This window comes from Canis aureus, chromosome 1 (assembly GCF_053574225.1).
Source record: "Canis aureus isolate CA01 chromosome 1, VMU_Caureus_v.1.0, whole genome shotgun sequence".
Taxonomy (NCBI): Eukaryota; Metazoa; Chordata; class Mammalia; order Carnivora; family Canidae; genus Canis; species Canis aureus.
Window position 1 is genome coordinate 31,227,606 of NC_135611.1, and position 12,965 is coordinate 31,240,570.

Here is a 12,965-nt window from a genome sequence, read left to right on the forward strand (position 1 = left end):
CATCCTGTATGGCATGGTGAGGCTGTCAAGCCTCAAGGGGTGAAGTTCGGTTGGCAACAAAAACCGGATTCTTTTGCGCCAGACCCTGTCACATCCCCTTGGGCTCCTCTTCCTTGTCCACCCCCCGCCCTCACTGCACAAGAGAATTCCCAGCATACCCCAAAGGGTCGATAATATTTCATGGCAGAGAAGAAATTTATGAAGGTAGGGACCTCGATCCTGTTTTGAAACCCAAGAAAGCCATGTTCTTGTGCAAAGGCATGTATACAGACATGTAATTTTAAAATTCACATGCATTATGAAAGTATTTCTTTTAAGATTTTATTAATTATTCACGAGAGACACAGGCAAAGACACAGGCAGAGGGAGAAGCAGGCTCCCTATGGGGAGCATGATGTAGGACTCGATCCCAGGACCCCGGGATCACAACCTGAGTGTAAGGCAGATGCTCAACCATTGAACCACCCAGGTGCCCCCTTTTTAAAGTAGTTCATGTAATTCCAGAGGTCATAGAAAAATTATTCTATTTATTGAAAGAATGGATTGCCACAAAATCAAGGAGGTTGAAATCCATGCCTAATTTGTGCTGGAGCATGCTTGTCCTGGAGAAGACAAAGTCACATTCAGATATAACCAGGGGCCAAGGATGTAGGAGCCTCTGGCTCCAGGGCTCCCAAAGGGACCAGCTTCAACCATGTGCCACTGACAAGATCCAAAGGCAAACAGATGAGTGGTGGTGAAACAAGAAAGGAATTTATTTCAGTGAGGCCAGCACTGGGGAGATAGGGAACTAGCATCTAAAGATGATCTCTAATATGCTGAAAATACTTCCAGGTTTATATAAAGAAAATGTGGGACAAAGGTCGGTGGGTGCATGCAGGTGGGCAGTAAAGGTCAGGTCAATCACTGTCTTGGGGGCAATCACACAGGGTCTTTATTGCCTGAGAGGGTAGTTTCAGTTCCCAGCAGGGGATACTTGGCCCTCCTGGTCTTTTGTCTGAGTTAACAGATAGGCTGGAAAGAATCAATTAGAAGTATAGACTGAGGTCAAAATTGGGGTAAGTTGAAGTCCCTGTCCCCAGAGGGGAAGCCCATTGCAGGAAAGGCAGAAACTACAGTAGCCGCCTAGAGTGTAATGGTTGGAGGAGTGAAGGAGAAAAGCAGGTTGGTGCTCAGTAACTTCTCCACAATGAATCTTCTTGTGAATGACACAGCTTCCAGTTCCCATCACTGTGTGTCTGCTGAGGCAGAGACCGTGTGATCACTTCTAAGAAGATGTGAGCATCCAGTGGTAAGAGGATGAAGCCAGATGGTGCTAAGTTCCCTCCAACCCCAGTATTATGTGATATCTCTTAAAATTAATCTCCCTAACCTGGATCCCTATAATTAGCATAATCCTAGGTCCCCCTAGACCCTCCTATGGGACAATAATTCCCATTTCTCCCTGGCCTGGATTGCTAACCTCGGTAAAGACCTACAGTCAACAGTTTCCATAGCTAACATCTCTGGATTACCTGCTAGGTGCACCATTCTAAGTGTGTCCCCTGAATTCCTACGTTCACCCCTCACCTACGTTCACTCTCTGTGTCACGTTCTGTCAGCTCTGTTTTGCGGATAAAGACATTGATGCATAGAGATGGTAGGCAACTTGCTTCAGATGAAACTAAGAGCAGAGGCTAATGGGAGCCCAGGCTGACTGACTCCTGGGTCCATGTGTTAATCACTGTGCCTGCTGGTAGATGGCTGTTGGAGAGAGCAGCTCTCAGGCGCCTGGGTGGCTCAGTGGTTGAGCATCTGCCTTCAGCTCAGGTCATGATCCCAGGACCCTAGGATTGAACCCTGCATCAGGCTCTTTGCTCAGTGGGAAGCTTGCTTCTTCCTCTCCTGCTGCAGCTCCCCCTGCTTGTGTGCTCTTTCTTGGTGTCAAAGAAAATATTAAAAAAAAATTTTTTTTAAAGAGTGCAACTCTCTCAGGCCACAAGTAGATAGGGCCATATGAAGGCATTTGTCTCATGTATATTACACACATAATGTGATTATGACCTTGTTTTTGATACCAAACAAGCTGGATTTCTGGCTTTGTAATTCTTATGGATATAAAATTATAAAATCTCAGGCAATTATTTTCCAAAGTTATTTGCTTGCCTTGATCATTTGTGTTCTCTGCTTTTTTATGCTTGCCAAAAAGAAATTAAATTCCTTCTTAATTTATTTAAAAGAACCAACTGGAGAACCACTTCTAGCCCTCCTATGAGAATCCACAGTACTAGCCTCTACTGCTATGAGGCAAGTATTTATTTTTTTTTAAGATTTGATTTATTTATTCATGAGAGAGAGACACAGAGAGAGGCAGAGACATAGGCAGAGGGAGAAGCAGGCTTCCTGTGGGGAGCCCAATGTGGGATTCAAATCCCAGGACCCCAGGATCACGACCCATGCCGAAGGGGGATGCTCAACCACTAAGCCACCCAGGCACCCCAAGGTAAATATTTCTAATATTTACTCTATAGTTCTATACAAATAGGCATCTCTTATGCAATAAATTCCATTTTAAACAAGAGAAGCATATTTCTGATGATCGACATTTAGTTGTAATCTGAAACATGTTCAATAAAAAAATTGATTTTGTACTATTCAAGTCCAAGATATCCCATTTTCCTCTTATCTTCCATAAACCATAAATGAAAGCATTTTTTTAGCCTTAAAATCAATCCAGAGAATATTTCTCATAGCAAAAATCAGTTACTTTAATTACATGGCTGGCACCAACTACAAAAGATCCCTTCTGTCAACATTTCTGTGGAGACTGTTCTTCTCTTATCTATAGGAAATTTATGTCTAGACTCCTCTAAGGCTAAGCCTTCCACCTTTGCTGTTGCTGTAATTCTTGCCCCATCATCAATTAGCTCCCCTCCTCCCTCCTTCAGGCTGTCCTACACGCATGTTCCAACCGCTCTGCCGACTGAGAGGTCCAGATTATGCTTAATCCTCCCCACCCCCCAAAACTAAATCCTAGTTCCCCCTAGAACTAGGATTCATTCCTATCTCTCCTTTGCCTGGATTATCCAATTTGTCTGGCAAGAGCTATCCAAGGTCTTCCCTGGAGCTCTAGGTTTCAGGAGGGATCTCAGGGATCCTGAGAGGGATGAAGGTGGGCAGTCCCCCAGCCACCACTTCTTTCCACAGAGCCATCCACAAGTTGATGTTTGTGTCAATTTTTCATAAGATTATCTTTTTAAAGATCTGAAAAACAATTCACTTAAGCTCTGTCTTTTCTAGTTAACACTTAACCTTTCTCCTTAAACATTTCACCGAAAGGTCATTTACTTTCCTTCATTCCTGCAGAAGTCATGGTGGCGAGCCTACTGGGTTCCAGGCACAGCACTAGGTGCAGGGCCTGGGACACGGCAGTGACAGAAATACTCCCTTGTCAGCGACTTTGTAATCACCAAACACCGCAGTGCCTTCGCTCTTCCATTCAGTCCTCCTTCCTGAGGATACAGTGGTGGGTGTCCTCACGGGCTTTATGTTCTAGCGAGGGAGAACGTGGAAATGAAGTAAGACTCTGGGATGGTGGGTGGCATGGCAGGGGGCAGCAGACGTCCCCTAGAGGGGACAGCCCCGGCCTCTCTAAGGAGGAGACCTTTGAGACTGGGATGGCGAGAAGGAGCCAGTCAGACAAAGGCCTGGCGGGTTGGGGACATCTTGTGCAGACATGACCGTGTGAAAGGAAGAGGCCACATTCAGCATCCAGAAGAAAATGCTGCATGTAGTGCTTGCTGAGCAAGAGAGAGCTGTGCTTGCAATCTCTCTGGACAAAGAAAACCGCTGACCCCGTACAGGGTTTTAGGAAATGCAGGGGCCAAGGGTTAGCGGACTTTCAGAATCCCCTTAGAAACCCAGCTTTAGTTGGGGAGGTGCGGTTCCCAGAGTGAGGCCACTGCTGGTTAGCCTGACTTCGGAGGCTGGTTTAGAGGTGAGATTGCTGATGTGACATTGGATCAGTCCTGGTACTTACGTGTAACTGGCCAAAGACCAGTCATTTATTTTCTGGGACTTGGGGGAGGTGTGCTCCTCAGATCCACCTTCGAGAAAGGACCAGCTGCCACGTTGGGAGGGGTGTGGTCAGCTGATAGCTCCAGCTGACACTTTCTTCAGAGTTGGCTGCAGATTCAAGACAAGGACACAGTATTCTCGGGGCCTAGTGAGCCTAAGCCTGAGTGAGGCAGTAGGAGCTGACAGTCTGCCGTTTTCTGGCATCTTCCAGCCAAAGACATCTTCCCCAAGGTGGTGGTGCAAAGACCTAGTTGTTTCTGCCCACCTCAGGCCCCTTCTCACTAAACCGTCTTGGCCCTGGAGCTCCCTGGTGGGCTTGCAGAGACCTCATCAGATGGGTCATGAAGGCTGACTGCTCCCCCACAACAGTCTCGCTTTTCCTTTCTCCTTTCAGAGGCTGTAACTTTGTCATACGTTTTAAACTCCATGCCAGCATCAAACTGGCATTCCTGGGATGGGGTTGACCCAGGATCAGGAGCCGTGAGATAGCATCTTGACACTGGCTCGCTCGCTGCCTGGCTGCCGAGACGGCTCACGTCCCTGGTGAAGAGGCAGGATTTAGGCAGCTCCTGTTACTACAACTTCAGATGGAATGACCTACTTGCAGAGAAGCCTACCGCGGCTGGTGGATGATTCGGGTGTCTCCAATATGGGGAGGGTAGATAATGAATACAAGGGCAATGGACTCGAATGGTTATTACTAATTTGAATTGATAGCCTCGGGGTGGATAAGGAAAAGCTGAGGTCAATTAGCAGACAATTTAAAAACAAAGTGTGAGAGCCAGAGTCTCTTTGGTAACTTGCTAAGAAGCCCTCACCTCATGCAGGTGTTAAGCAGAAAGGGCACCTGGGTGGCTCAGTTGGTTAAGCATCTGCCTTCAGTTCAGGTCATGATCCCAGGGGCTTGGGATGGAGCCTCGAATCGGGCTCCCTGCTTCACCCTCCCTCTCTGACCCTCGCCCCTGTTTGAGCATGCTTGCTTGCTCTCAAAAATTAAAATCTTAAAAAAAGCAGAAAAAGCTGAAGGTCAAGCACAGGATTTGATGGTAAAAGTATCAACCACCAAAAATATTCAACCACGGTGCCTGGGTGGCTCAGTCGGTTAAGCATCTGCCTTCAGCTCAGGTCATGATCCCAGGATCAAGCCTGCTTCGGGCTCCCTGCTCAGTGGGGAGTCTGCTCTTTCCTCTCCCTTTGACTCTCCCCTGCTCGTGCTCTTGCTGGCTCTCTCTCTCTCTCAAATGAATAAATTTAGAAATCTTAAGGGGGAAAAAATTGTTCAACCAAACCAAGTTTGTTACACCAAGGTCAGGACCAAACCTGGATAATGAGAAAGGGACAGCTGGTGGATGCCCCCAACACTTTTGAGTCCCTGCAAGTTTCTGAACATTCTGGGCCTGCAAAAGAGGCTCAGCCCTTCCCCATTAAGAACTAGAATCACCCCCCCTCCCTTCTCCCACCCAAAGGAGGAAATGCAATATTCTTAGAGATCTGTCCCCATAAGGCAACAGTTGTGCCTAGAAGCTGATGTACCCCATCTCCCAGGCCTGTACTCAAGGTTAAGTCATAGCATCGCTGGCTAGGGCTAGGCCAGGCCAGATGAGGGAAGAAGTGGATAATGTACCAGAGGTGCTGCAGAACCTAGCCAACACACCCTGGCAGGGGCCAGGAGCATGCCCCTGGGACCAGGTTCCCCAGGTGCTTGGTCAGGGGCGCCCGGACAGAAGACTGGGGAGGATAGGCTTTCTGGCTTGGGGGTACTGTACTGCTCAAGATACAGGATTTAATACTGGGAGAAAAACTCCATGGGATGGATAGTGCAAACTCAGAGCTTGAGGGTGGGTGGCTCCCAGAAGCCTGGAAAAAGTAAGAGAAATGTTCAAATGGCTGAATTGCCAGGAGAGAGGATAGAGGAAGGAATGCAGAGCTCACAGAAGGGGCCGTGCTGGATAATTAGCTGTGGCAGTAAGAGCCATGGGATCTTTGTCTTAGTCGCCAGGGCTGCCCTAACAAACCCCATAGGCTGGGGCCTTAAACAACAGAAACTTGTTTCCCACGGTGCTGCCGGCTGGGAATCCTCAGATCAGGTGTGAGCCAAGTCAATGCCTGTTGAAGGCGGGGCTCCGGGTTTGCAGACAGACAGCCGTTTTCTTACTACATCCCCACATGGATGAGGGGGAGGCGTCGGAGGAGGTCAGCAGGAGGACCCCACGGGTCCTTGCCCTCCCCGCTCCGAGGTGCTCCTGTGAGGCCCCAGCCTTGGGGTGGAAGTGGGGATGGGACCAGCCGCACTGGGTGCACCACTGCCGTCTGTGCCTGCTGCTTAAGGCTGCTAGGCACAGTCATGCCCCCTTATCTGCAAGGGATACGTTCAAAGACCCCAGCAGCTCCTGGAATCACGATGGTGCCGCCCCGCATATCCACTGCTTCTTCCTAGACACGCAAAACTATGATGAAGTTTAAATGTATAAAAAAGCACAGTGGGGAGTTAACAAGAACCAGTAATAAAATTGAAAGAATTATAACAATATACTTTAATAATAGTTATGTGAATATGGTCTCTTTCAAAATATCTTATTGCGTTGTACTCACCCTCCTTGTGAGGATGTGAGATGATAAAATGCCTACGTGACGAGGTGAAGTGACAGGAGTGACACGGGCGTCGTGAGGCAGCGCTGGGCTCCTGTCACCCTCCTCCGTCCTTCGCCAGAGGAGCTTCTGGTGCTGGGCTGAGGTTGGCGGCAGGTAGCTGAAGCCGGGGAAGGGGACGCAGCCCGGGAGGGGTCTACCGTAAACTTGAGATTCTGGTGGCAGGGATGGAAACTACTCGGCTGGCAGCCACTGAACACAAACCTCTTATGGTTTCCTGTTTATCAAAACTGCCACCTACCAACATGGAGCGGTTTACCTCCTCTTTTGCTCTCTCCCTGCCTTCTGTGTTTGGGGACCAATTTCAGATGACACCCGAGATGTTCCTGAACAAGTGGTCAAACAACAAGAGGGTTTTTTCTTCCTGTAAGAACACTAATCCCAGTTTGAGGGCTCCACCTCATGATCTCATCAAAACCTAATTATTTTCCAGAGGTCCCATCTCCGAACAAGAGCCACATTGGCGGCTAGGACTTCATTGTGTGGATTTGGGGGAGGGGACACAATTGAGTCCACAGCAATTATGTACCATGGGAAGGCCTGGAGGACCCACCGCTCAGCGAGTGGCACAGTTATCACAATTATGTGCCACTGGGGAGGCATAGGTGAGAGGTGTTTGAGCAAAACCATGTTGCTCAGCAGAGGCTCTCCCCTGTAGTCCAGGCTGGCAGGATAGGTTGGGGTCGAATGTGGCTGGTCCAGAGAGTGATAGAGGGATGAGGAGTCTGTGAAGAGCCCAGGTGGCAGCGCTAATTGCAGAAACCAGAGTGTGTTATTTATTGTATTAACCACTAAGTTCAAGGGGGCCTAACTTGTAAAATCTTAGGGAGATGGTTAACAGACATGGCATCTGGAGGGATAAAATAGATGGGGTAGCCAAGGGTCATGCTCTTTAGACATAACAAGACAGCAAGAATGGATAAGCAGGGGGCTGAGATCACCACTCCTACCCCCCACGAACCCCTACCCACGACACTGATCCCTTGCCCAGTTAGTTTCCAGAGCTAAGCCTGTTTTCAGAATCAAAAATCACTGACTGAATGAAGAGGTGGTTGGGTTCCCAGGGAGAAAGTCCCTACAATATTTCAGCAAGTATGTACACTAATGAGTCCCCTAGTGTTTTTCTAAAGGGACCTGTGTCCATTTACTCAGGTGGATGTACACTGGAGAGAAATACCCGGATACGCTGGAATCCATTTGATATTGGACACCCAGAAGTCTAGGAGTTCATCATAGTTCCTCTTTCCCATTAAAGTGTGAGCATATGGAAGTTAGAAAATAAATGGAGTTCTAATCAAAGTTTGGCTTCCAGTTGGTGCCCTGGGTCTGTAGACAACCACTGGTTATTCCCTCAATCCCTGAAGATATAATTAAGATTGCCATACTTGAAAGGTAGGATAAACCCCACACTGATTCCTTGACCTCTGAGGAAAGAGTGTAAGCTTCTGACACCACTCTCCCCAAAGTGAGGCACTAAATCAAAACCCCTATTCCCTTGAGCAATGTGTTTAAAGATCCCCAGGTGAATATCCACTTCTAGCTGTGATGGTGAAAAAAGAACCAGACATTGAAAGTCCACAGCTCATGACTGTGCTCTCAGATAAGGGTTGGGGGTAGTGGGGAGAGGTGAGTTCAATGACTGTTCAAGCTATGGCTTCAAGGCTTTTCTAGGCAGCAATGCAGGGAGGGGAAGACTGCTTGTCTTACTGAGTTGCGAAGACAGAAATCAGTGTTAGGGAATGCCAAAGTGAACAGAATTTGTTCAGCAGCATAGAGGATGAACACACACACACACACACACACACACACACACACACACCGCCTCTATACATCTACAGCGAGTCCTCCTAAGTACTTGGCCAAGCACTGCTCTGTGAAGGTATAAGAAGAAACTACCCAAGCCAAGAAATGAACTGCAAAAACAGAGGAAATGATTCATAGGGGCACCGGGGTGGCTCAGTCAGTTAAAAGTCTGCCTTCGGGCAGGTCATGGTCCCAGAGTCCTGAGATTGAGCCCCATGTCGGACCCCTGTTCAGCTAAGAATCTGCTCCTCCCTCCCCCTCTTTCATTCTCACTAGTTCTTTCTCTCTCTCCCTCTCAAATAAATAAACAAAATATTTTTAAAAAAAGAGAGAAATGATTTATAGATCATATTTGGGGCTGGGGACAGTTTTTGTTTTTGTTAGCAAGAGTGGAAATAGCTCATATTGCATGGGGCATCAGGTAGTGCCCTCACAAGGGTATTACCTTAGTAGTGAGGTTACACTGTCTAAAACAAAGACTTTTCTGGACCTCCCCTAATGAAGCTTAAAAGCAAGCCTTGAAAGCATCAAACTAATTCCAAGAAACTTAGCTGTGCACCAGAATAAAGGCCAACACTATTTATAGGAATACAACAACAACGAAAAATAAATAAATAAATACAACAAAATCCATCAATATACTACCTAATCCCCAACATTCAATACAAAATTTTAGAAAAACATGCAAAGAAACAAAACTATGACTCATAATTAGGAGGAAAAAATCAATTAGGAACAGACCTAGAAACGACAGGTAGGAAGGAATTAGCAGCATGGCCCACGTGATCTATTGCTGGTGTTGGTAGTGAAAAAAAATGCAATGTAGCATTTACGACAAGTCCCAGGGGGAGAACACAATGTGGGTCGCAGGCCCCAGGGTTCCTGAAGTAAGGCTTGCTAACTGCAGGAGAGAATGACATACTTTTTGAAAAATAGCTTCAGGTACACTACTGGGCCCTAAGGAGAGATGTGACCATGAGACACCAAGTGATGATGTGTCCAGAAATGCCCACCTTAGCTAGTTTCTATCAGAATCACAACGTCATGAAGTTAGTAGGATCAGTAGCACTTCATCATGGATAGAAATGATCCAGGAGCACAGGCAAGCTGCATTAGCGGCTTGCCCAAACTCCCACGTCATCATGGTTGCACCCATCCCCGCCTTCCCTCCCTCTGGTTATTTGGAGGACATGTATGGTCAGCTGAAGGAAGAGAGAAAGCCTGAGTGATACTGTTGACTTGGCTTATTCTGAGGGTGTGGGTGAACAGGGACAGCAGCTGTATTACACCCTCACTCAGGGGTAAGGCTAAAGGAGTTTGGAAAAAGGAAAAAGGATGATTGAGACAATGAATTCTGGGGAGAGAGGCACATGGATGGACATACAGGAGCAGGCACAGAGCATGATAACCACTGCATTCCATGTTAATGCCCCCCAGAAAGCACCCACAACTGAAGAAGCACTGAGCCACCAAGTAGACAAAATGACTAAGCCTGTTGCCGTTAGCTTTCGTTGGTGCCCACTCCAGTGCTGGCACAATGTGCACACAAGTTAAGTGGCAATAGTGGCAGAGATGGAGGCTACGCATGAACTCCCAATGACATGGACTCCCACTTACCAAGGCTAACCTAGACACTGCTAACTCTGAACGTCCAAGCTGCCAGCAATAGATACCAATGCTCAGACCCTCACGAGGATATAAGAAGATCACCTGGTCATTTGGAGCCAAAACCAGTGCATTAGGCCCATTCTTTCCGGGAAGGGCCAGCAATTTATTTGCACAAGGGCAGACACTTATTCTAGGTAAGCAGTTTCCTTTCCTGTTCATAGGGCCTCAATAGCAACCTAATCTAGAGACTTACAAAACCTCTGATCCACTGGCATGGATTTGTGATCTACACATCATAACACCCAATCAGGAAGAGTTACCTATGGCCATGGGATCCACTAGTCCTCTCACATATGGCACCACTTAGAAGCTGCTGGTCTGGTTGGAGGCAAGACCCTACTCACATACTAAATCAGATCCTCCATAGTGCTGTGTCCACAACAGAAGGATGCATGGCTCTGGGAAACAAAGGGTAGAAGCAAGAATGACTATATTTACTACCCCTCCCAGTGAACCACCAAGGGACATAAGACTTCCTACCCTACACCTCTAGGCTCTGCAGAGCCAGAAGTCATGGTTCTCAAAGGTGTACACCCTTCCCCTGCAATGAGCAAAGGCCCCTTGAACTTCAACCTATTGCTGTCACCTGGGAACTTTGGGCTCCTTGTGTCCAGGGTCCAGCAAGCAAGAAGAAGAGTCACCACCTTGTCAGGGCTAACTAACCCTGGAGTGCCAGAGGAGGTAAGCCTGCTATGATATGATGGAACTCAGGGCACCCACTTGGAGTACCCCTTGGGCTCCTTGCCCAGTTGGAACTGTGAATGGACAAGTGTAGCAACCCTGGTCCCAAAATGGTTTAATTCTTAGGATCTCAGAACCCTTGGGAATGATAGCTTGGTTCATACCAATTAGGAAAGCCAGGGAGATGAGGAGAGGTGGCAGTTGAAGGTAAAGGACACGGAGTAGAAGAGAGGATGATGAGTATCCAATGTGGCCCCAGACCAATGACAGAAAGGGCTATAGTTGGTCCCATCCAGATCCTTCAAAACATTTTTATTCTCAGGAAGAGAAGTCCATTAGAGTTCTGGAGGAGTGGCTCTCCATGTTTGTGGGGGCAAGAGGATCTACAGGTGTCAAGGACTGTGACAGGCTTGGAGATGTGCCACTTAGATCTCCTTTCAAGACTTGCCATCCAGCTGCAGATGGTATGGTTTGCTGACAGCCTCTAATTGTTGGCTTCATCAGGGGTCACCTCAGCTTTTAAGCTGAGGGCATACTATTCCCAAATCAGAAAGGGTTGGTGGCCGGTCGTGTCATGAAGCAGTGGAAATTGAAGGCACGCTTTTCTCAGAGTGGACTCTTACTGAAGACCAAGCAAGGCAGTGGTAAAGGACATAGCTGTTTTTGTCCAACCCAGGACCCTCTAGGGAATGACCTCTCCCCAGAGTTCCTGTACATTAGGCAGATGTGTAAAGTCAGTACTGCAATCTGATAGCTCTCCCAGCCCCATCATCCTTCTTCCTTTTCCTCTTAAAGGTGTTTCAGTCCAGTAAAACTCTTGGCATTCTTAATGGTCTTGGGGCCTACTTCCCGAGGAACATAAGCCAACACAGAAATATAGGAACTCTTCTTATCAGTAGTTAAAATAAAGGCTCCGAGTTGGGAAGTGGCTTCTGCTAAGGGACAGAAAGGAAAATGAGGCCAGATCCTTCAGGAGAGGGGAATAGGGACAGAACCTAAAGGACTTGCAAGCCACGGCAAGGAGTTAGAATCCTATTCTGATTGTTATAGTCTTTGAAGGGTTTCAAGCAGTGGAGTGCTACAAATTGCTCCTAAGAGCTTCCTTTGTATGGTGAATTAAGAGTAATTGAAGAGGCATAGTAAAGACAAGACCCATTGGGAAACTTTTGCAATAGTCTGGGTAGGAGACAACAGCTTATACCTGAGAGGACCAGTGAAACCAGTGAGAAGTGACTGGATTCGTGAAACAAATTTTGGCAGTCTCGCTGACAGGACTCGAGTAGGGTTTACATGTGGGTGAAAAGGAGGCCATAAGAAGGAGCCTAGATGTGGACCTGAGCCATTGTGTAATGCTGTTAATTGATAAGATAAGTGTGTGTGTGTGTTGGGGGAGAGGGTAGAAGTATGCTTTGGAGATATTAAGTTTAAAACACCTTTACTGCAGATTTTGAGTAGGCAGCAGGTATACTACTCTGGAGCTCACAGAGGAAATAAGGACAGGTGTTTAGGAGTTACCAGTGTATATATTTATTTTTAATGCTCTGGGATTAGATAAAGTCAATAAGGAAGAGTGTAGCTTTAGAAGGCTAAGAACCAAGCCATGTCTTATCATTCTCCTTCTTATAAAGCCTTCATTGTTTCCCAATACTACAGAACAAAACCCAAATTCCTTGAGAGGGCATACCAGGCCCTCTACATTCTTGCCGGAGACCACCTTTCCAGTCTCGTGTTTTCCTACGTTTTTCTAGAGACACTTTAACTACATGGCTTCCTCTAAACACTTGGGCTCTGTGTCTTTGATCATGCTATCCCCTCCATTTGGAGTGTCCTGCTTGGTGAAACCCTCCTTATCCTTAAAGACATAGTTCAGGTTCACCATCAATCCCTCCCTCATCTACCTACTCAAAAGCAATCATACCCAGGGCACCTGGATGTCTCACTCAGTAGAGCATGTGACTTTTGATCTCAAGGTTCTGAGTTCAAACCCCACATTGGGTGTAGAGATGATTTTTTTTTTTTTTTTTAATCTTAAAAGCAAGGATACCTTACTCTGAGAATCTTATCCCTCAACTGCAAGTGAGTGAAAAATGACTTACTCAGTGCGCCTG